Source organism: Hippocampus bargibanti, linkage group LG10 (assembly GCF_051943395.1).
Source record: "Hippocampus bargibanti isolate YZ-2025 linkage group LG10, ASM5194339v1, whole genome shotgun sequence".
Taxonomy (NCBI): Eukaryota; Metazoa; Chordata; class Actinopteri; order Syngnathiformes; family Syngnathidae; genus Hippocampus; species Hippocampus bargibanti.
In genome coordinates this window covers 16636722-16662693 of record NC_142743.1, presented here as the reverse complement: position 1 = coordinate 16662693, position 25972 = coordinate 16636722, and the positions used below count along the sequence as shown (strand labels likewise).

The 25972-nt window shown below is 39.9% G+C and overlaps 1 long non-coding RNA gene across 1 annotated transcript in view; it reads right to left on the bottom strand.

The window, feature by feature from the left end:
- Nucleotides 1-563: 563 nt before the first annotated feature.
- The window catches only part of LOC148892681 (uncharacterized), a 184177-nt gene continuing 158768 nt past the window's right edge, over nt 564-25972 (bottom strand). The window contains exon 3 of the long non-coding RNA XR_016116335.1: nt 564-1804. This is a non-coding gene — a long non-coding RNA (uncharacterized LOC148892681). The remainder of the gene's footprint in view (nt 1805-25972) is intronic.

Below are 25972 nucleotides of genomic sequence, written 5' to 3'. Positions count from 1 at the left end.
CGGATTTTGTCTATTGTTGTGCTGGCCCTGAACCAAACTTTGATGGAAGAACACATGATGGATTCGATGACAGCCATGTAGAAATGTCGTAGCACCTCTTGTGGCAGGCCATGCTTCTTTAGCAGCCTCAGGGATTACATCGTCTGTTGGGCCTTTCTCAGGATGTAGTTGGTGTTGACCTCCTTCTTCATATCCTGGGAGACTGTGATTCCCAGGAACTTCAGGTTCGACGGTTGACACGAGGCAGTTGGATAGTTAGAGGGGCAGCTGTGGCGATGGATGTTTCCTGATATACACAGCAGCTGAATAATGGCATCATACCAACATAATGTGTTTTGTTTGAGTATCTGCCTATTTCAATTTAATCCTCTTGATTGTTGAAGTGATCCACTCTGAAGATGTAGAAGCACATCAAAGTTTGAGTGTGTACGTTTATGTATTTGTCCTTAATCAGTGTTGCATATTTACATTTTTTTACAGAGACTATAACTAGAAAAACACATGAACACACTTTATATTTTTATTTATTTATTTGCTCATGCGCAAATAAAAGGAAATACTAAACGAGCCGTAAACAAATATTTATGAGACGTAGTGAATGTCGGGGGTAAAATATTCAACAGTCATTCCCTATTCAAGGCAGGCATCGAGGTTCACAGGTCTGCCACAGCGTGGCCAGTTACATACACTCCGATGCACTCAATCACCCAGGAGATCGAAGCGTGCATGTCAAATACTGCCTGGAAAAAACAGCTGCTAGATAGCCAGCATCATCACTTTTTCCACAGTTCTAATCCCTACATTCGGGGGGGGGGGGATTTATTCACCATTTAGAGACACAAGAGGAAAAGGAAAACACATGCATGCATTCAAAAACACACATACTGTTTGTTTGACAGATTGAAAAAAGTGCTTTGCTGTTCATATGCGTCTCAAGACCGCAAACACGCTCAGTGACTTTGGTGATGAAATTAAAGTGAAGGTTGGTAACCAACTTTTTAAATTGTATTAAGTATTAAAGACATGGGTTTCCTCTTTGGGATTTCAGGCCTTCAACAATCCAGACTTTTATAAGCTCATCTGCCAGGTCTGATTTTCACCACAGCTCCGCTGCCCACACATGATGAGCTACAGCAGCACACAATCACCTACACCAGACACACTTCCACGAAGCTTCCACAGTGATGCAATATTACTTGACACGGAAACAGAAGCACAAGTTAAACAGGCTAATATGAACATTTTAACCATCCTCTAAAATTAGAAATGAGAGTCATCATCAACATTCCTCGAGTATTGAGCAACACAAATATAGCTTGAATCAACCAGTCATGTAACTTGTAAAACATCCTTTTGTATAAAACATTCTACTGTTTGCTTAAGCAAGAGCATATTTCTATCAAGCCATTGACAATGAATTGAAAAAGGAAGTAGAAACAGAGCAAAATTAGGAAGATGAGCAAATTTTAGGATCTGAAAATGTGCACTTGGTGCACATTCATGAAAAATGTCCTCTGTACTGTGCCCAGTTGTAACAGTAGACACCACAGTAAGGAGGCACGTGTGTTTGGCAGCAGTTTGGCAGCAATTTGTCCCCCAGTAGATTGGGCTCGATGGTGTTGAAGGCACTGGAGAAATCGAAGCACGTGATCCTCACCGTGCTCCAGGTATTCTCCAGGTGCAGCAGCGCCGAGTGGAGGAGGTAGATGATGGCATTCTCCACACCGATGATGGGCTGGTAGGCAAACTGTAGCAGGTCCAGTGAGGAGCCCGCCAGCGATCGCGTGTGGGCGAGGACTATTCCCTGAAGAAATAGACTTCTTTGAGAATAGCAAGGATGTTTCTTTTTGAAGGTGTATTTTTTTTGTTGCCTGATTAGGACTACCGTGCCACGACAACACAAGCAGCAAACACACAAGCCCTTACACTTTCATTTGACACGTATTAACCGATAATGTATTTGAGCAACAGTTGGTGATGTGCAGGAGTTGTATTGACACACAACCTGCCTTTGTGACCTTTATCAGAGGGATTATATATACATATACATGACTAAATAATACAGACAGAAAATGTTATTAATCTTTAAGCACTTTAATTATTCACGTTTGGTGGCATCCTCTGTTTTCCATCCACATGTCAAGTCTGCTTCACGCACATTTTAACATATCCGAATTAAAGATGTGAACAGTTGACCTTCACAAAACAAAGTTCAATATCAATATTTAACCTATGTAGCTGGTGCCAAAAAACACAGCATGATACCTGGCCAAGTAGCAGTAACAAATGTTTTATACAGCTCCCATACTGACCACACATTTTTACAAACACATTCAAAACAAGTGCATATTATGGAATTTGTTTGGATTTAAATGCAAGGAGCAAATGAAACAAAAAGTTGTTTTATCCACCTCTGTGTAAGCATCGGAGACCAAAAGCAGCAAACAATCATTTGACCAAAGGAAATAGAATACAGCATTTTTCATGTTATTTAATGCACAGCTATATGAAGGTTGTAGTCCCCATTTTAATGAAAATGTGTGCACCAAGTGGCCAGAGAAAGCCATCCACTTTGAATGTGTAATTCACAGTGGTGCGTGGACATCCTAGATTGGTAAAGAACCTCAAACACAAGCATGTTTAAAGTAAAGTGAGAGGGGCTCAGAATAAATCTGCTTCTCCTCTACATCGAGATGAGCCAGATGAGGTGGCTCAGGCATCTGATTAGGATACCTCCTTGGTGCCTCCATGGGGAGGTGTTTTGGGCATATCCCATTGGTAGGAGACCCCAGGGATAACGTATGACACGCTAGAGAGACTATGTCACGCTGCTGGTCGAGAAGCGCCTCAGGATCTGCCGCGAACAGCGAGAGGAAGTGGCTGGGGAGAAGTCTGGGTTTCCTGACCAAAGCTACTGCCCCCGCAACCCAATCCCGGATAATTGTGTAGATAGATGGATAGTTTTAGTATACAGACTGTGGCAATTCTCCAACATTTTTTCTCAAATATTCACATTGTATTGGAAGAATAATACATTTCAACTCAATGTGCTAAAATATCACTTGTTAAACACAAAACATTTTGAAAAAAAGGAACAATATGCATCTAACATTACATGGGATGTGCCAATCAATACCTATCAATGTTTATCGGACAGGGTGAAATTAGCAAACATGTAGACAGCTGTACTTCTAGGAAAAAAAGCTAAGGGAGAGTAGAGATTAGAAATAAAGCCGTTATTTAAACATTCTAATGTGCACATCGAGTAAAATAGAGGTCGTGCAAATGTAAAAGTTAACTAAGAAAACAAAAACAATAATAATGACACTTCTATAGACTGCTATCTTTGTCTTTCAGCATATGGCACTTTATTATACAGTAAAGTCTCGTTATATCGATATTCTCGGGAGTCCGAAAAATATCGATATAACCGGGACTATCGATATATCCGACCCTGCACGCATGTAATTTTCTCCTTGCGTGTATAGAAATAGTATCGATATAACCGGGACTATCGATATATCCGATATTGATATAACGAGACTTTACTGTATATTGATTGCTCACATTACTCGGGGAAGGGGAGGGGGGGGGGTTGACTAGAAGACATGGACAGTGGGACAGGCACAGCTAATGAGCTTGCCTGAAGTCTGTTTATGGAAAGGTGCTGAAATTTTTCTGGCACAAAAATGCAGATTTTTGATCTTCTACGGGGGGAAAAGTGTAAATAGCAAAATCTCTGACATTAAGTCTCTCTCTATCTCTCTCTCTCTCTCACACACACACACACACACACACACACACACACACGCACACGCACACACACACACACACACACACGCACGCACGCACACACGCACACACACCCACACACCCACAAACGCACACACCCACCCACACACACAAACACACACGCACACACACACCATTAGGTCGATACTTCATCCCTCACACACGTGCCAATTACAACACAAAACCATAAATAGCCCCTCAGTCATATACATGTACTGTACTCACGACTTACGAAACGATTGCTCAGTGACAAGATAAAGTAGAACCTGGCCCCGCCTTCTGCCAATTAAAGGTAATGTGAAATAGATTGATTCGGTGCTGCTCGTGCAATTCCAAGTGTGTATTGCAGTGTGTGTGTGTGCGTGTGTGTGTGCATGCGTATGGAGGGTTTATGAGCTCTTATCCTCAACCTGACCTCCTGCCACCGCTTTGACACCCATCCCCATGCTAGAGACATTCACGTCGAAATAATACCACCCTTCCCAAAAGCAAAACTTAGCAACAAATGACCAACAAGGCCCTTCCTTCTGCCGAATAGCTGAATTGCACCATGCATGTAACTTTATGCAGTATTAAAAACAAAACAATAATAAAAAAAACACATCTATCCGTTATCTGAAAAAAAATATTACAAGCATTCTATTTTAACACATTTGCAAGTTCTGCACTATAGTTATGATGGTATGAAAAAAAATTATAAAGTAATCAAAATGTGATTTTTTTCATGTATTTTTAACTGAACAAAACAATACTTGTGGTAAAATGTTGGCAAATACCATATGGATTAACACACAGGTGTACTGTATATGTGAAAATAATGACAGTCTAAAAAAGTGAATCTGAAGTAGAAGTTTAATGAACACTTACACAAAAGGTATATGCTAGCGAGATATAGTATGCAGGATACATAAAGGATTGAAACAAAATTAACTGTATCAGCAAACTGTGCCAAGGCAGACAAGAGACATATGGCAAAATGCCAGTAGCAAGCTGTGAAGCACCATCTGACAGTAACACATGCACATGCTCAGAGTACCATTAAGACACATCTGTCTCTACTTAAATGAAAAGATCCTGTGATATATGATGATATAGAACCAATGTGGTTACATTTTACAGGCTGAGCTTCTGTGCATCTCCAAACAATAAATAACACCAGGTGCTACTGTTTGTAGTGGAGATGTATATCTGCCTAAAAGTTTCAATCATATCACAGTTTTCATCATTATCCTCCACTCCAAACCACAGTAATCGTGTGGGGAAATGCACCACTTTATTTGACTCGTTTAGCTGGAGACTTCCTTCCAATTTCTATGCACCTGACAGTGCTGATAGGGAAGTGTAGTGAGGTTGAAGACTCTTGATCAGAATCAGAATCAGAATCAGAATGATCTTTATTGCCAAGTATGTAGAACACACAATGAATTCGCTTCCGGTAGATTCCTACGGATATAAAATTATGGACCAAAAATCGAGTTTAACCGATACCTAACTTAAATTTTGACCATAATTGAAACGTTTGTTTTCAAATCTTGTTTTATGCTGCACAAATAATATTGACTTTAAGATCAAGTTTATTGTCATTTGTGTATTGGGGGTGGTTTTAATTTATCACTTAAAAAAAAACATTTGCTTTTATATTTAATATCACAGCTGTATGTCTGATCTTTCTGTGTTAAAATCACTAAATAATTTAATGAGTTTTTTTAATTTATTGGATGAAAACAGAGTTCCCTCAATAAAAGTCAATGAAAGATATTGCAGGGAGTATCAGTTATATCTAAGGGAAAAGTGCGGCAATTCTTCAATTAATTGCATAAAATGAGTTCAGCAACTGGTGGAAGCAGCAAGGTCCTTCAGTGCACATTCAGGCACTGGTCTGGCCAATCAGAAAAACAAAAAAAATTGACACACATTCATTGCTGCATAGCAACATATGCAGTACTTACCTGACAAAACATATACATTGGCAATATGAAGACAAGGCGAAGTTGGTTGTGTGAGGGCATGCACCAACTGCAGGCATCAATTCATATTTGTGGTTGGAAGCCCTGACAATACAATGTGACTTTTCTCTCCCTTGTCTGCCTTGACCGTGCATTCCTGCACGTAGAAGGTTGTAAAACAAGTTGTTGTTGTCCTCTGAAGGCTTAATTGTGTCCTCATTAGTGAACAAACAATGGCCCTCAAAGGATATAAAAATTCACTTCACCTTGGACTGAATAACTTGCCTCTCTTACTGTGTGTCTCCCATTCACACCATAACTGACAACCCACACTTGCACCTTGTTTCCACTTAACAATGAACATACACAGGGTACACTAAACAGTATCTATGCGGGTAAGTGTGGTTTTGGAGTTGTTATTATGAAACCTGATTGCTATTTGTCATTCCCCGTTTGGTTTATTCAATAGTAATTAGTCCATCTTAGAACAAACTCTGGTGGTTTTGTGTCAGTGTCATTGACCCCTGTGTCTCCAATCTCGCTTTTAGACACGATGAGCCAGCAGTGACAGCTGTTCAATCAAAGCTTCATCAGAGGTCAAACGACTGCCACATCGTTTGCTGATTTGAATCACACTTCAAATATGTGCAATGTGAGATGATAGTCTCCAGCTTCACCGAGAATCATTTCACGGCATGAGAGGGGTGATAAGCTTCACAAGGCTCGAGTGATAAAGTGGAAAAATCTCACACACTGCATTTAAAATATAAATACATAAAAATTAGGCAGGAGAGAAACCAAGCCCATACTGTACATGAAATACATGGGCACAAATAAAGATGTAACGACACACATAAACAAACAATGCAAATTTTACACACACACACACACACACACACACACACACACACACACACACACACACACACACACACACACACACACACACACACACACACACACACACATCTATCTGTCTGTCTGTCTGTCCGTCTGTCTGTCTGTCTGTCTGTCTCTCTCTCTCTTTCTCTCTCTCTCTCTCTCTCTCTCTCTCTCTCTCTCTCTCTCTCTCTCTCTCTCTCTCTCTCTATCTCTCTCTCCCTCTCTCATTTTGTCCCTCCCTCCCTCCCTCCATCCATCCATCCATCCATCCATCCATCCATCCATCCATCCATCCATCCATCTATCCATGCATCCATCCATCCATCCATGCATCCATCCATCCATCCAGCCAGCCATCCACAAATGAACAACCATCCACCCTCATAGTCACACCTTGGGAGAATTTAAAGTGTTAAATTAATTTACCAATCATTTTTTAGAAGATGGGCGGAAACTGAAGTAAAAACCATAACTTTTTGAAACACACGTTTCAGTGATACATTGGACTATTGTTACTTCATTTGAAGGCCAATTTCAATGTCGTTCGGAAACTGTCCGGTTGCATGCTGTGGGTTTAAATTTTCTGACAGCATCTGTTCTGAAGATGTGAAAGACTAATTGGGGACTCGGATGGCACCAAGTTGATGTCTACCTTGGTTATTCTAAGTGGCTGAGTGGATGAGTAAAGCGATTTTGAAGAAGGTAAATATGAATTAATGCTCTCTGCTTTGTAAATATTTATCACCACTTAAATTTCAAGCTCCCTGCTGGGTCGAATAATTGACTGGAGACTTAAGAAATGGTGGGAATGCAAAAGGGGTCTGAGGCGGAAGGGATGAATGGTGGATTCCCAACTTAAACCCAGATGTAATTAACTTAGCACACTCTAAGGTGCCCTGGGAAATCATTTGAGTGAATAAAAACAGCGTACTGGATGTCTCTGTGTACTGTTTCGTAAATAATGTGTGATATATTCAATATGTATAAGTGAATGAAAGAGAAAGAGTCGAAGATGGAAAATGCACTTAAGAAACATCCCCATGTGAGAATTTGAGTGTTGAGTTGTTGGGCTATGAGGTGTGATTTGTAGGTGAATACGGGTCACAACTTCATATTCTCTCATTATTTTATAATGCTTGTTGGAGAGGAAGATGGACTGCTTTTTTTGACGTCATACTGGTTTTTATTATTGATAGGTGTTTGTCCAAAAGTATTTTATTTGCTCTTTATGTTCCCTATGAGGGTTGACATGTTATCATGCCTCAAATTGGATCTCATAGATACAAATATTTTGCATTCATCAAGCAGGAAGCCATGTGCATGAACCAGAATTATTGTGTCATAAACTGAAATAAAATATTGCTATTACTCAGTTTGGGGGGAGCAGAGGTAATAATGGTGGGCCTCAATCGGCAATACATATGCACCGAAAAGCTATCAACCACTCATTTGATGACAATGAGGTTAAAATCTTAGCGAAAGAACATAGATGGTTTGAAAGGGGATTAAAAGAAGTGCTTTTCATAAAACAGCTAAATCCTTCACTTCCTTTGGATCGTTCGTACAACAGCATGCTTAGGCAACATAGGATTAGTAATGCGATACCAGAGCAAATAGGGCACTCAGGCCAGTCGTTAGTCAGGACAATAGGAACATTCAGTGAGCCGCAGGAAGTAGTCCTCTGCTCCCCCAAACATGAGAGCAGGGACCTATCATAGCAGAGTCCGGCACCGGCATGTGTGGACAGTAGGGATATATATAGGGCCGAAACTACCAGTAAGACTTTATTTCGCTGAAGAAGCAACTTGGATAAGAAGTGAAACGTCTGAGACCTTCAAAGAAGTACAGATGACGGCTGAAGAAACCTTTTCATCGATGGACCACTCCTGTACGACTGAGCGCTTACACAGACCAACATGCATACAGTATATATTAGAGTATTTTATTTGAGCTCCTCACTGTCACTCTCCGTGAATGCATTTGTGTTGGTCTTTTGGGAAGATAAAGGCTTTTTTTAATACAATGACAGTAAGCCTTAAAGAAACCAGAGTTTAAAGCAATTTACAAGCTTAAGGTTGTCATGAATAACAAAATATCCTAAGAAAAAAAAGCGGGCAGGCGGCTCAAATCAGCTGCGGTAAAGATTATAGTCATACCTTGAGAGATCAGGTAAGCTTCTAACTGCAGTTTAAAGATTTCATTTTCATCTTACATGACTTGCAGATCTCAAATGGGTTTCCTGTAATGGTGACATTAACCACATGGGGTGTGGGTTTTGAATTTTATCTTTGAAACTGCAGTTCAAGCTCGTGCTTATGGTTCCTCCTTAATTTTGAAAGGCTGCAAAATGTCTCATGAAAATGTATTTCAAATAGAAGAGTTTTAGGATTAGCATAATTCATCACGTAAAAAAGTATCACAAAGACTTTCATTCAATTCAATTTCATTAATACTCACACACAGCCATATGCCTCAAAATTAGCATAAACATGCATGGACAGATGCCAGACAATTTGTTCTTTTTCCATTTGCTTTGCTCCCATTTAATCTCTGTTGTATACCAGTGTGAGATATTCAAAAAACATGGCTGTTCAGCATTTTGATTGATAGTTTTCAAAACAGACCAACTTTTGTGAGTACAGTGGATATGGGAAAACAATCAATTCACCTTTATTTATTTGTTTATGTATGTATGTATGTATGTATGTATGTATGTATGTATGTATGTATGTATGTATGTATGTATGTATGTACGTATGTATGTATGTATGTATGTATGTATGTATGTATGTATGTATGTATGTATGTATGTATGTATGTATGTATGTATGTATGTATGTATGTATGTATGTATGTATGTATGTATGTATGTATGTATGTATTTATTTATTTGATGAAAAGTGACACCTTAAAATTTATTTTTGAAACCTTTTTTGACCATTTACTTGACCCGGATGAATCTTTTTTCAGTGGTCGAAGTAAAGAAAAAAACTGATATAATGTGGTTGTACAAGTGTGCTTATGTGCTGTAAATTGGAATGTGGCTGTGTTCAAAATGAGCCACATTCAAATTCATGTAAAATAGGATAGCACGCACACCTGCCACCATGTGTCTCTGAATCACAGAGATTGTCTAATGAGCCCTATTGTGTGGCCACTGATTCCCTGCATAACAACAAGAACAAAATCCATAAATAAATTAAGAAAAAAATAGCATACACCAACATTGTTTTAGTAAAATTAAACAGGCAAATATTTATACAGCAAAACATTCAGTGAGTGGGCAACCTGTCCTGTGAAGTGAGCCGCAGCCAGTTAGCAGGACTAGCCAAGATCTGGTGATAGCTGGTGATTATCTATATTAAGCGACCAGTGGGGCAACAACCGCAAGTTAGCCGTGCTGGGTGGTTTTGGCTCAGTTCGTCGCCTTATGGCCAAAAGCTCTGCTGCTCGAATCATGGTTGCTTTACATTTGGTCTTCTGACTGGTGACAACAGCAAGACCAATGCTGGTTCTACCAATCCAAGTTTAAGTGAAGTTGTTCTTTTGATGATTAAAGTGTTTACGTTGAAACCAAACATACCGTTTGTGAATAATTGATAGAAAGTTCAACCATTGCGTCATAATAGACATTTTCCTACCAGGCAATTGGGAGGATTTCTAATATGTTCTTGATTGCTTGAGCTTGGATGCTTTGATTATTAAGATACGACTTCCATCCTCATTGTCTTCATGAGTCAATTTATTTCGGATAAGCGCTATTTTGAATATTCGTTTTTGACATTTATTGATTCTGGGCACTTTTGCAATTGTTCATTCATTGTTGTCGACGAGATGCGACACTTAACCCATATAATTTGGGTGTTTTGATTCTTGCATTCCCTGGGTTTCTCAATCAGACGGTGACAACTGACATCTGAAGCGTGCCTGTTTGGATTTTTATGCTTGCGATTGTGTTTCATTTTGTTTTATGCTTTTCTGCTCTGTAAAGAGACAGATAGAGAGAAAGAAAGAGAGAGAGAGAGAGAGAGAGAGAGAGAGAGAGAGAGAGAGAGAGAGAGAGAGAGAGAGAGAGAGAGAGAGAGAGAGAGAGAGAGAGAGCATTCTCCTACCTTTCTGAAATATTAGGCCAAACAGGCACAGTGGATACGGTCGCCTCCTGATTGGAGGTTAGCAGCTGTGTTGGAGCAGGGGTTGACGTCTGCGGGTATGGGCTTCAACTGGGATCTCATTGAGTTGACGATGGTCGGAAAGTTCAGAAAAAAGTCCATACCCTCCTAGAGGCAGTGCTCGTATCTACCAAGCAGTGCTCCATGAGCGTGCAGTAGCTGAGGGATCATTGCATGCTTTAGATCGTCAAAGTCAATTTTTGTCGCGGGCCATATTGTAGTTCTAGTTTCCTCTCGAGGGCCGTTATGAATTTGGGGAAGCCATTAGAATGTTTCATCCCCTCTACATATTACAACCAGATCGCACAACAAATTAATGAATAACTAGTTTTCAAATTTAAAGTAAAAAACAATGTCTGTTATTGTGGCTTATGTGGGACAATTTGGTCCAGAGTTTAGCAAGCATCATGAAATTTCACGAGTTCGATTTACTTTTGCGGGCCGAATACAATTATGTGGCGGGCCAGATTTGGCCCCCGGGCTTTGACACCATGCTTTAGATAGAGAGATCAAGGAAAACCAAAGAAAATGATGTATGGTCAGGCAAATGTGAGAAATAGAAAAACTGAAAAAAGAGAAAAAAAGAGGAAACGTGAATACCAAAGGTAAATGCAGTACAAACATGAAAGGTGAGGGAGAAAGTACTTAATGAGGCGAAAGGCAGAGATATGGTGAAAGATGGGGACAGAAAATGAAAGCTCAGGTGCACTGGATTTGTTGAAAGCAATAAAAGAAGAATTGCTCAAACATTTATAAGGCCAGGAAGCAAGCAAATGGTGAAGAAAAACGGAGTAGAATAAGGTCAATGGACGTGACCATTTTTTGTGGGGAAGGGAAAGGGTTTCAACAAGAAATAATTCATGGTCATTGCACTTAATGTGTCGATTTGATCCTATCTGCTTTGGTCAACTTCCTGCACCACCGACCATTCATTTCGGATGAAAAGCATTACAATTCATTTGCTGATGATTTGAATAAATATCATTTTAAATGGATGCCGAGTGAATCATAATGTGAGTTGGAATTTTGTCTGCATGCCTAAGAATGTGTGGACAACACGCCACACCGACCCCATGACCCCCCACCAACCCAAGAGCTTCCCTCAAGTGCACACTAACACAGCAATATAATCTCACGAGCAATTACTTTGGTTTTCAAAGAGTGAAGTTACTTTGTTAGATTTTGTATGCTTGCCCATCAAAACGAGCGTGTGGATTTATATGCTATGAGCCTGAAGCAACACATTTCAGAGCTTGCCTTGACATTTTATTAAAACAAAACATAACACAAAAACAACATTTCACTCGCATTTGAATACATCTATCCGAAAACCGTGGAATAAATTAAATCAGAATCATGCAAATAACCTTAAGATAGTCTCACACATGTTCAAAGAGCGTAATATAATTTGCTGCACACATATTTATCATACTGGAGGACGCTTGGTATTCGGAGCTGTGGTGTGCTTGCTGAGATTGGTGGGTTTTCGGACAGCCTGACCTTTAGTTATAAATTCTACCAATCACCCGCGTCTAAATACTTTATTCATCACACACAATATCAGTTACAGTTTGAACCACACAAACAATATGTTTGTTTGTGTGCGTGTGTGCGTGTGTGTGTGTGTGTGTGTGTGTGTGTGTGTGTGTGTTTAATCCATCCAGGTGGCTTGAAGATCGTGTGTATGTTGACGGTGGAGGGATACTTTATGGATTACAGCTTCATTTTGTCCTCTCTAAATATTGCCTATTTGTCAGCTTGCCTGTTGATCCATTGTCTTCTTCTGCTGTTCATCCATGTACTAAACTGTCAATCCTCAAGCTGTCAGACTTCCTTTCCCCACATCTGTTGGCTTCTCATTGCATATAATTATTTCTGTCTGACACTGTTCAGAGCCCTTTCTAAAGGTCTGCCCATCAGCTGTCAAATTGCATTACCTCCACCATTTTGTCAGGCGAAGAGTGAGCAGAAACAATTTTCCCTCTTCATAAAGTTGCACCATGACCCAAGGAAAAGAGCTAAGGTACTGATGATGTAGCTGTTTTTTTAACATGACTGTTTTTTTTTGTTCAAATTCAGTTTTTAACTTCTGAGGTAATAATGCATGGCAAAAAATGTAGCATACATAAGAGGTTGTCAAAATAAAGGTGGTTTGTTTGATTGTTCAGCAATGACATTTGCATTCATGCTGAATAAATTAGGCGGGATTTATCACCATCAGACTTGTGTTTTTCTCCTTGCTCTCCTACGTTCTTTTTACTCCTCCCTTCGATGGAGGATTGCAAAGAAAAATGTTTTAAACCACCTCAGGGGTCTCCTTGCTGAGTTAATAATGTGTGTCATTATTCCTTTGTTGTTTCCTTAGCTACACTGCGGAGCAGCTATAAGCCTTTATTTCTTTTGTGGTTTGGAGAAAAAAAATAGCATTCGATAAGGCGTCCAAATTGAAATGGAAAATTGGCGGCATTCTGCAAACTGTCAATGGGGGGTGCTACAATGCAAGGGAAAGGATCATTTCGCAGTAATGGCTGTGCAGTATCACACTTGGTACATGGTGCACTGCTGGAGTCTGCCGGGATCGAAATGGGATTTCCCAATACATACAACATTCCTCTATTTTTTTTCTTTGCCCATTTCGGGCATTCTAAAGCCAAACGTTTGCAATCCAGACACATACCCTTGTGATTTACTGCGGTGGAGAGGCTGCTAAGAATGAGTTATGATCAAAAATCGATAGTCATTGATGCACACACTTCACAAATAGACTCACACCCGCAAAAAGAGCCAACGCATGTGCACAAGACTTCCATCACGTTGATACACTTTTCACAGTGCCTGTATTTAATCAACTTCCAAGGCCAAACAGACTTGATTCATCCGGTCTTCTCACTCTAATTGGAAGACAAAATAACTTCACCAATAATATATTATTGATCGCCTGTGTTGGCACAAATGCTCAGGATGGGTCACACATGTAATTTTCAAATGAGTATTGTGTACAGTCAGTGTCTATCTCGGTCAGTATTTTTTATGTTTCATCCTTTCATTCTGATGGTGTGCACAATCACATTTCAGATGTCATTGCTGAGACGTGACGTGTTTTGGATTTAGGTAATATACATGATTTAAGCATGATTCAAGCAGCTATGTTGAAAAAAAAAGTTTTTTTTTCGTAGCAGCTGAGAATTAATATTGTCTCTGTTCCGGTAAAAAAAAAACTCATGCTTTGTAAATGTAGCATTATCACTTTCTTATTTATTCTTTCCCCAATTGGGCCACTGTCTGTCACGGTTTGCGAGGTGGTGATGGTGGTTATCGTGGATCCCTAAAAAAGCAGGCAGGATGGAGCAGCAGCATGTATTTGACAAATTGTATTAAAATTAAGTCAGCAGGAACAACATTGAAAACATCAAAGTAATCTGAAAAGAAAAGTACAAAGTATCAAATAAAACCAAGAGTAAAAGTCTGCCAAGATGAAACAAACCTGACAGGGTGCAGCAAACACATACACAGTACAATGACCCAACACCGAATGGCCGTGCCGGGGAGTCTTTGCAACTGAGGGCGGGGCCGACACCACTACCCGTTGGTCGCCAACCAGAAAGTGACAATCTGCCACGACCAACACCTGTCCAGGTGCCGGCGGGGCTGACAGCGCCACCCGTTGGTCGCCAACCCGATCGTGACAATGTCAAAATAATTCCTTTGTCAACATCTTCATCTTAGATGTGGTGATCAAATTTATTTGCAATCACTGTCTCCTCCGCGTCTCCACATTGATTGTGAGGTTTCTCAAACCAATAACATTAGAAATGATTGGTACTGTTGTTTTTCTACTCTTGCGATGCCAACTTAATTCAACCTCAAACAAAGAGAAGTTAAATATGCAATCTTTCCACCTCAAAATGTACCCTTTTCTAGCCTCACCCTTCTTGTTTACTTTGGCTAAAGTTAATCTTTGAAGACAAACTTCCAAGTATGTTTCTTCATAAAAAAACACAGCTGGCAGACTTCCTTTCTTAAATATCTGTCAAAGGGCCATGGCTGCCACCAGATATCCAGCCACAAATATAAATGGACATATACACAGCTCTGAAATAGTACAGTGGCTTACGAACGCTTTAGCTAACAAACTTTTCGCCTTACGGACATTACATTCGCAAGAATATAATCTTGGCAGACAAACTTGTCTTCGAGACACACACGGAGCGCCACAATTGCTGGCAGACTCATTTTCGGCAGAAGAACACCAAACCACACGGCCGAACAGCGCCACCGTGGCTGGCGGACTACTTTTGCACACAAAGTGGATACTTTTGCTTTTTTGCGACCAAAAAAGACCCCACCACAGGCTAGTCTTAAACCGTAGAGGACACAAACGAAAATTACGGTCGAGCAGAAGAAGAAGACAATCGAAAAAACACTAACGAGGTGTGCGTTTGTGTGACTTAGCGTCCCAGTACGTCGACCAGTCCTCCGTGTGGCTAAGGGTGTTTCTGTGCGGTCTAAGCAACGGTGTCATGCAATAGAAGAGGTTGAAAAACTTCTGCTGATTTGGATTAACAAAAAGCAGCTAGTAGGGTACAGCGTGTGAGGGTATTGTCGGCGAGAAACTACGGCAACTTCACTCAGATATCATCAAGAGGCAACTGCATCAATGACCATCATAAAGGTAAATAAAACGACTTTCTTATTCAGTACAGTTTATTTCTTTAATTACAATACAATAGCAGATCTATTATACATAAAATAAGGTATATTTTGTGTAGTTTTAAGGCTTATTTAGTATAAATTTATGTTTTATGGGGACCTGGAAACGGATTATTCTCATAGGTAATGTAACAGTTGTGCATTGCACAAAAAAAAAAAAAAATCAGCATTCAATCGCCCCGTGAAGAACACGGAGGAGGCAGGCCTTCTGTAATCTGTAAATAGTTCAAATACATGCACGCATCTGTAAATAGATGTAAATTAAATGAATTGAAGTAATAGCACAACTGACCAGGGCATTAGGAAAGCCATGTCTTCAACTTAGTAACAAAGAAAGTGCAGGGAAAACACAAGAACACTAATCATAAAATGATGCACTCACATGAAACATTCCCATTAACCAAACCAGAACGTAATTCAACACAAAGGTGACGATGGATCATGGCAATCTAAACGGGTCTGTTACCAATCTGTAAATGCATGAAGTACAAAACACAATGATTAGCCATTGTGCATCAACACTTGAAACAGTATACAATAATTTCCTATAAGTGTAAAGCACTTTGTGATTTGTTGATCGAATATCAAGACAGGACTGAAATGCTTTTTGTTGGAATTGGTGAAAGGCGGGATGCAGGTGTGTGTGTGTGTGTGTTTATGTTTTTTAATGTTTCTGTGTGTGTGTGTGTGCATGCACGTGTGCGTGTGCGTGCGTGTGTGTACGTGTGTAAATGTGTGTGTGTGTGTGTGTGGTCTTATCTGAGATTGGTCCACTCTCTTGACACACATGATTAATTGGCCACTTAGCTTGTGCTTTAAAAACGGAACACATCGGCTGCTGTTGTGGTTTGCTCTCCATAAGGATTGAAAGAAGACAAAGTGCTCTTAAATCACCATACTGGCATCCTTACAAAGACAGAATGTTGCTACCGAAAAAAAATGTGTTTATGCATTTGGAGTTGGCAAGTATCCTTGTAGGCAACATGCTCTTATTGAGGGTTTTTTTCCCTCTACAGAAATAAACAGAGGTGAGGCATGGTATTGAGGGATGTTTACTTCCATTGAGTGTCTGATTTACTTACTGTAAAGGCAAGAATGGCTCACACAAATGGATTGAATCTCATCTACTAAAAAGTCACACCAAGAATCACGCATGTACACGTATGCCAAAACGACCAACATTGCTGCATCTAAATGTGCATATATTGGGAGTGAATTCAAATAGATTAATTTATTGGAATATGATCAATCAAACCAGGTTCATCTGTGAAGCATTCTGGTGTTTGGTCCCAGTGGCCCTTGTCTCATCTAAAATCAACTCTCAACCTTGGATTTAATTTGAACTTTGCATGCAGCTATGGTTGTGCTTTATATATTTTTTTATAGTTACCTCTACCTACACAGGAAACTGAGGGCTTTTGGGATTAAGGGGTCACTCCTTAAGACATTCTTTGACTCAGTGATTGCTTCAGCCATCCATTATGGAATTGTCTGCTGGTCAGGCAGCATCATCACCTGGGACAGAAAAAGAATGGAGCGCCTGGTCAAGAGGGCCAGTTCTGTCCTGTGCTGCTCCCAGGACTCTCTGGAGGAGGTGGGCAACACGGACGCTCGCTAAAGCTTTAATAGACAGCCCCTCCCACCACCTACTGCCCACCCTGGCAGCACTGGGTATGAGGCCACACTTTTTTTTGCTTCCATCATTTGATTTCAGCAGCAGCACTTTCTATCAAAGAGAACCAAAATCGTGCTTGGAGCCCTGTCAGTCGAAACCTTCAAGGCACAAGTCAGAGAAACATCGCAAAGCCCCCAGCAACAGTTGATCTCCCACAGCTGCGTCAGAGGGAGTACTGTCCAGGTCATGCTGCCACAACCTACTACAAAACTCACCTAATCTTAAAATGAATACGGCTACTGTTTCAACAAGTTTCTGGGCACAACTAAATAACTGAAACCTTAAAACAGGAGCGGGTCTCTTAACCTCATATCAATGAATCTGATAAAAAAAATAACAATTACATGGTGGAGCTGATCCCTCTGATCATCAAAGCAGTTGTGTGTTGTTTGGCCTGTCCTGCTAGTGTGGCCAAAACTTCATTGGGCTTTGTTAATTATTGCGATGCAAGTAGACTATGCATTTGTTGCTCCCAATCAAATTATTTCAAACAAAAATCTTCTCGATCACACAGGCATGATCACAACCGGGTTGTGACAACCCAATCCTGCTGACAAAGTCAAATAAAAAGCTGGTCACGTTGGAAGAGGCTAATGATTATGAATGAGGAAAATAAATAAACCCAACTGTAGTGATTTACCCTAAAAGCTACATTTCTGATTAATTTGGGAGGGAGAAACAGAGTAATCAAGGAGCTACAAGAGGCTTAAACACAAGTTACAAAGTTATTCCGTGGAATAAAATTTACTTAACTGATGCGAGTAATTGCACATGAGCTAAGAATAATGGAAATTACAAAAATATATATCCTAAAACAACATTAAAAGCAGAAATGTGGAGGGGACTGTACCTAAGTCTTTGCATTAAAAAGCTAACTGTGGGAACCACAGTTCTATCCTCGAATAAACCACTGAGCAACTCTGCCTGTAGCAATGCAAAAACACCAGCACCAGTTCCCAGCAAACACGTCATCACCGTCCCAGTACTGGGGCGATAGCATGTGACTATTTTTTGTAGGCCCTAAAATTCTGATGAACAAAGACAGTCTAAGGTGTCTTATGCTGCATTGAATATTTATGTAGTCCTAAACCGCAATATCCTGTGGGTCCTGGAATTCGAGTGACAATAAGAAAAACCCTGGCACTGGAGTGGACACATTTTTTTGCACGTCTGGCAATGAATGAGTTAATTAAATACATATAGTACATTAGTATGAAATGTTTATCTTCCAGCAGTTGTGACATTTCCTTTAGTCAACTTGTGGTTTGAAACACACAAAACTATTCTTCAGCCCTAACGACCTGAAAGATTGACTTCAGCCAAAAATCCATATACACTCTAATTCTCAGCATGTACCCAACTTAACCTTATCTTTACACAGCCTCTAGTTTTGCCTAATGCCTCCTTACCCTCTTCTAAAACCACCGCCCCTAACCACCACCTAGCTAAACCCATCATCTTTATTCAATATTGCCCCTGGTAAGCATTTTAAGTAGGCTTAGCTTGTCATAAAACCTGTTTTTAAAGTTTGGATTTTCTCTCTATCACACACACATTTTTTGTCACTCATTTATTGTCCAAAGTTCACACTCAAATTAAATGGAAACACTTGCATTTATCCTGGCCAAATATTCACACTAATGTAAAAAGGCATGCCAGTTTACTGACAAATTAGATCTAATTAACTCAGGAATATGAAAATCGTTAGCTACCTGACTATAGTATATACAGTCCTTAATATCCCATCAAATTCAAGCAGATGCATCCCTACCATACTTACCGCCGAAGATCACTCCGCCAGATCCGAAGGTCGTGTGCTTTGGTGTTCTTCCGCCGAAGATTACTGCACCAGCCGTGGTGGGTGTGTATCATGAAAAGTAGTGCGTATTTCAAGGTTTAATTTTCATAAATTTGACGTTCGCATGACGAAAACTTCGTAAGATAAGGTGTTCGTAACCTGAGGTCTCACTGTATATATATATATATATAGGCTGGAGCCTATCTCAGCTGTCTTCGGGCACGAGGCGGGGGACACCCTGAATTGGTTGCCAGCCAATCGCAGGGCACACAAAGACATATAGCAGTCACTCTCACACTCAGACCTAGGGACAATTTGGAGTGGTCAATCTACCTGCCATGCATATATATATATATATATATATATATATATATATATATATATATATATATATGGCTGGTGCAGTAATCTTTGGCGGAAGAACACCAAAGCACACAACCTTCAGTTAAATTGTAACCTCCTCCATTCACAAAACACAGTTTTCCCTCGCACTGCCATTTTAATGAGTCTCTCAAGGATCTGACAGGCATTATGGTTTGAGGATTAAGCATTGGGGAGGTTCTACGGGCTAGCTTTAGTCGAGGGACCTCAACTCTAAGTGTCGAGCATCTCCATTGTGACATATGAACTTGGGCGTGTCCTTTCAGGATCATAAATTATGCAGACTTTGCCATTCCTGGTTATTTTAATTTGTATCAACATTTTTTTGCTCAGTTTCTGCTATATTTGGGGCCATTATAAGCAACTCAACACATTAGAAAGGGGAGTGGCCCCCTGATATTCACTTGGGGTGGCCGTGTGGGTATGTACTGTCCCCGCATTCTTCCACAAAATAATGATGAACCTCAAGATGTGTGAAGCAGAGGTTTGCACCCCCCACCCGACCCCCCAAAAAGACTAAAAATACTTCAAATAGTTGTATTGAGAGTCATTGTACATATTTACAAGTCATTCCAAATCGGGAGGTGGGTGAGACGGTCTTCATGTCAGCATCATGTATTTGCAAAGTTGTGAAGTACTACAGTGTTGATATTGGATATTTTAATGTTATCCTACTTGAAACATAGAGCGAAAAAAATATAGATTTTGGTGTAATTACACAGCGTGCCTACAGTTCATTTTTGACACACATCAGTGACCTGAGATCACCATTTTTAGATGTTCCATTCATGTAATTCATTTAATTGGCTAATTGTCCCCCTAAAATTATACCACCTCCTGCCTTTTCTGTTGGGAAGCGCAAGCATATAAACAGACAAGCAGTGACCTCAGAATTTGTAATTAGAAAAATGAGCTGAGCCCTTTGTTTACCCAATGGCAGTTTGCAATGTATCTGATTTTGATTGAAAACTCGCACAACCGAGATAGACAACAGGTTTCTAATTAATTATATTATTCATATATCATCATTCTCATTTCCACATGTGTGGCATGTTATGATTATTTTTTCCTTGTTTGGAAGGTTCATTAAACACTTTAAATCACCCATAAGTGTGACTGTGGGAAGATAAGTGGTTTAGAAAATGGATGGCTGTTTTTGAAACTTTGCATTGAAGGTCATTTTCTCTCACTCTTTCTCTCTTTCTCTCTCAGAATCTCTCTCTGTGTCTCTCTCTGTCTCTGTCTCTCTATCTCTCTCTCTCTCTCTCTCTCACTCTGTTTCTTTCGCTCTCTCTTTCTCTGCTTTTCTCATGAACATGTTTCATTCAAAGTCAGCATGATGTAATCTTATGTTACATGTCTCAAATGTCATTTAATTTTGGAAAAAAAAACATCTATTATATGCAGCTGTTGCTATGGTTGCTTTGTGAAAATGGTGGAATTGTTGGCGTTTGACAATCTAATTGGAGAAAAATACAATGACCCGTAGCTGCGCTGCCAACGGAGTGCGGCTGACCTAACCCTTTGTCTTATAAAATATAATAGAGCCGTCTCATTCGTGACTAGGGATAACCTCCAGGTATAAAATCTGAGTCCAGGAACCTGTAGGTACAAAGTTCGGCCCGGGGTGCTCCGACGTAAATGTGATGACTAACACAAGCAGGCGATGAGGAAGAAAGAGACAGGAAACACGGTCGGGCCAAAAGAGTCATGTGCATATGTCCCCCAGGTATCCTGTCAGTAACATTTCAACATACTAGATGGTATACATGGGTGAAAAGAAATGACAGCACTATAAATAAATCAAAATAATGAAAGATTAACTAAGCTACACAAGAACCATGCTATCGCAAAAGAGCTGCTTTCCTAACTACACTGACAATAACGCCAGAGTCAATTATGTTGACAGACTTTGTAATTATGGAAGGAGGAGGGCAAGTCAGAAAAAGAAGGAAGAGGTCTATTTTTCTTTTTTTTTCAAATTCCTTCCAACTGTTGTTTCAAATGCATGATGGAGTGAGGCCGTTTCAGACCTCTGTCTACCTTAAGACTATCAGAAGAATTGACCTTCATTTAAAACTTAAATATCAATCCCACCAGTTCTAACTTCATGTTATGTCCCCAAGAAGCAAGTGAGCGAGATGTCTTCACAAATTTGTCATACTAATCATTCATATCACATTGATCCTCATGTTTTACGGGTCTCATATAAACTTTCACTTGCATATTATCCTTCCAAATGCTTGCTCCACAACCACACTACCATGCTAAGAGTTACCAGGGTAACTACCAATATACAGTTTTGATAGCTATAATTGAACAATATCAAATCCATCCATTCACATGCATGACGAGGTTTCGTACCAGGATTTGCCGTGGTTATAAAATATTTCATGATTCATGTTGACAAACAAATTATTGTTTTTAATGGAATACTTTACCAATACTGGAAAAGCAAAAAGGTCCTCATCGAATCAACTTCAGAATCAGAAAGCCTTTAATAGTCACACAACGGGGAAATTTGCAACTTTATTGTGTATATAACGATTGAGAATATATTTTGTTTTCTTCAAAACATTGCCTGTACAGAATCAGAAAGTTCTATGACAGCTAACATTTGATGTTTTTTTTTCCACACATTTAAATTAATCTATTGTCAATTGTTATGTTTGACTTCCAATGATTCTAAAGATGTCTGGTGGGCATTTTATATCTGGGATCTAATGATATTTATATATGCATATGTCCACAATATACACAGATGTTTCACGGCAATTCAAACACAGCAGCGTTATCTAAACCATGTTCCTTCTCTCTCACAACCATGCCAAATACCCTGTCGGCCATCCCTCAAGCAGAGAGGGATGTGATTGGCTCTCTTTGACTGCTCCTCGTCACAACATTCTGCCTGGTAACCATGACTGAGGCAAGAAAATTACCAAACTCCCCGAGATACAAAACTTCTAATAATAGATGACAAAAAAAGTCCATGCTGCTTGTTTCACCGTGTCTCTGGGTGAAGTGGTTGTTGTAGGACTTTTGAGGAATGCTATTCCTGAAACTGAAACAAGTAAACCCCCGTTTTCTGAACCCACAATAAAATGCAATGGTTTATTTTGTGGAATTTCATTTTGTGATATCACCACTATAACATGCAATCTTGGTGACAAAATAAACGGACAAATACATAACGTACATTATGCATTCTAATGTGTGTTGCTTTGTTTTCGATAGTGGAAATTTTGAGGTCTGTCTTTTGCAATTATCATTTTCGGAACTCATCAACCTATTGAAAAATTCCAGAGCGCTCTGCCAATATTACACGGCTAGTCAAATGTATGTGTGTCATATCTCCAATTCCCTACTTGACTCTCCCTTGAGTGCTCACACACAAATATGTCCAGACCCAATTTCTCAGCATGATGTCAATAAATATTGGCAAAGCTGTTGTTTCCTGCCATGTCTGCTGTATTCCCTCCTTCTAGAGAAACCACGATACATCATGCCAGCTGGAAGCCTTAGTGATTATTTAACTGCTCTGGGCTAAGCTTGGCAACTGGGGGGGTATACTAAAGAGGGAGGAGATGATCTGAATTAGCAAGGGACGAGTTTTTTCAATGCATGTTTATATTTGTGTGAATGTATCTTACATACGCATACTGTATGTGAATGTTGAAGAAAAACATTACCGTAATGGTAATTCATCCAAAGCCCCCATGAGTCGGTTTTCCAAATGCCATAGCTTCTTCTTGGATTCGCGCATTCAAGTTATGCCTCATCTCAGAATGTTGCAACAGCATTGCTGGCGACCCTCATGAGGATAAAGGTCCAGATAATGATGGCAGAATGGAAAAATCTCGAAAAGAAAAAAAGGAAAACATTTCATTTGAAATTTGAATTGATGGCATCAAAGTGACACTGTTGGCAGCATCATTTGTGCAGTCACGAATGGGATGATTAGTCATTAGAGGTTAAAACTACCATCACGCTTGTTCTGTAAATTTACCCTCATTTTATGTTACGGCTCAATTTTACCCGTTTCTGTTTTTGTGGTGACTAAAACACTGGATATACTCTCTTTTACTTTCTTCAAAACACTTCGAAAATATCCCAATGGGATAGAAAATATGTTGTCTCTCTTTACAAGTATGTTTATAACATCTCAGAAACACAAAACAGTTATTTGACTGTTGTGTGTGGATTTTGACATACGGGTAAAAATTACCCACAACATAAGCAACGTGTTATTTTTTTCAACATAAAATGAGCTTTAACACAAGGTGGATCACGAACGCTCATCAAAACACTTCTTTCGTACCTGTGTCAGTTGGAATCCTTGATTCGTTTCAACTAATCCCCATTGCTGACACCTCAGACTACTTTGGAGGTGTCATGGCATGTGACATTCTTGGATCTGCTTCACAGCTAACTGCTCCTTTCCTGGTGTCTGGATATTCTATGACAAGTGCCTTTTAATGTTCCGCTCAACATGTAGCTTGAACCGCTCCCTCTGAGGTTCTACTGAGAGGAATAATATGTTCTACTTCTGCGCCGCAGCCAAGTGGCACACCTGTTTCACTGCGTCAGCAATCTTGAACCTGATAGTATCATCTTTGCATTCTAGATGGAAACTGCAACTCCCTCAGATTCGTCCTGAGTTGCACAACTCAAACAACCATTTGAACAACTCGAGGACACCCTAAAAGTTACAGATTTTTATACCATGACACATTCGTTGACCCAGGCGGTGACATCACAGTAATGTTCAGCTAATTGCTCAACCAACAAGGGCCAGAAGTCATTCTCATCCACCTACTGTTGAACCACTTATTAATGATGACACTTCTGCATTTTGTTGTCGGATCCTGTCATGTGCTTTCTATTTTATCGATGAAAAGGTTTCTTCAGCCGTCATCTGTACTTCTTTGAAGGTGTCGGACGTTTTGCTTCTTATCCAAGTTTTTGTCACAGCTTTTCTTTGAGTGCAGACGTGGTTAATTTTTGAGTGGAGTACTTTTGCTAGGATGGGACCAAAAAAGACCCCATCACTGGTCTTCGTGTTAAGCCGAAGAATATCAGAATCAGAATCAGAATCAGAATACCTTTATTCGTCCCGCAATGGGGAAATTTGCAGTCCACAGCAGCAATTGAAGAGGGATGGGGTTGGGGTGGGAGTGAAAGGATAGAAAACATTAAAAAAATATATTACCGAGCAGAAGGATATAACGATGGCTGGCGGACTTGTTTTCGTCACCCCGCGGTTTGTTATTGAGTGATCGAGCAGAAGGAGATCATTGAAAAACACGAACGAGGTATGCGTTTGTGTGACTTAGCGTCCCAGTACCAGTATGCTAGGTCGACCATTGCTATGTGTGGCTAAGGGTGTTTCTGTGTTGTCTAAGCAATGGTCTCAGGCTTTGCAAGAGTTTGAAAAACTTATGTTGATTTGGATTAACGAAAAGCTGCTAGCAGGGGACAGTGTGAATAAGGGTTTAATCACAGAGAAAGCATGGCAACTTCACTCGGATATCATCAAGAGGAAACTACATCAACAACCATCACAAAGGTAAATAAAACTACTTTATTCTACTGTACAGTTTATTTCTTGACTTTTCTCTCAAGACTATTACCAATTTTATACTCTGGCAAGTGTCTCACAACACATATATTGTTGATGAGGTCATAGGGATCATGCGGCATGGTTTGGGTCACACATGGACCGTGGTCTGACTATGTGGGAAAAAAAATGGGAGATGTGGAGTAAGTTCCTCGTTTGAGGTAATTGTCAGTTTGCACATTTTTCCTTAGTTTTCCCCCAAGGGTTCTTATTCCTTGGATGCCGTGTAACCTATATTTGAAGCAGGATTACAGGAAATGGAGTGGACAACATTGTCCAAAAATATGCTGAAAATAAAATTATATCCTTAAAGCCCCAACAGATGATGTGTTTCAGTGTTTCCATCTGTGCAGCGGCCTGTCTGCACTGATTTTATAGCAATCGTCGTGAACATTGGGAAGCTTCAAAGAAAGCAGCCATTTAATTTTGTTTTTTTTTTCCTGCAGATGCGTTTGCATAACTGTGTTTGAAATAGTAAATAGAACATTTAACCCCTGCGGGATTGTCTTAAGTCTCTTATTGCTGATTCAGTACTGAGCTGCTGAACAAAAGTGTTGTTGCTGCATTTGTGTGTATGCAGGCAGCTGTGCTTGAGTGTGCACTAGCATCGGAATCTGCCAAAACAGCCTCCGTGGACCATTGTCTTTGAACCATCATGCTGATGCAGGAGTTGTGCATACTTTGAGTATGTACTACTCGCACGTACACACGCAGAAAAGACTTTCTGTAGTTATCAAGTAGTTAAAATTCCTTTCACCCACAAATGTGTCCATGCTCAAATAAAATGGAGAACAAACTATATGGATTGCCATTTTGCTGTATCAGCATCCCCTTTGCTCATGCTCACTGCATTTCTACACTCCCCATTTTGAGTGGCATTCATATTCCAAGTATTTTACAATTAAATTACCCGTGACTGCAGGATTATAATGGCATCTCTTCTGTTCAGTGCACAGCGATGTGAATTTTTGTCCTGTAACCAAGAGGATCTCGCATATGTAT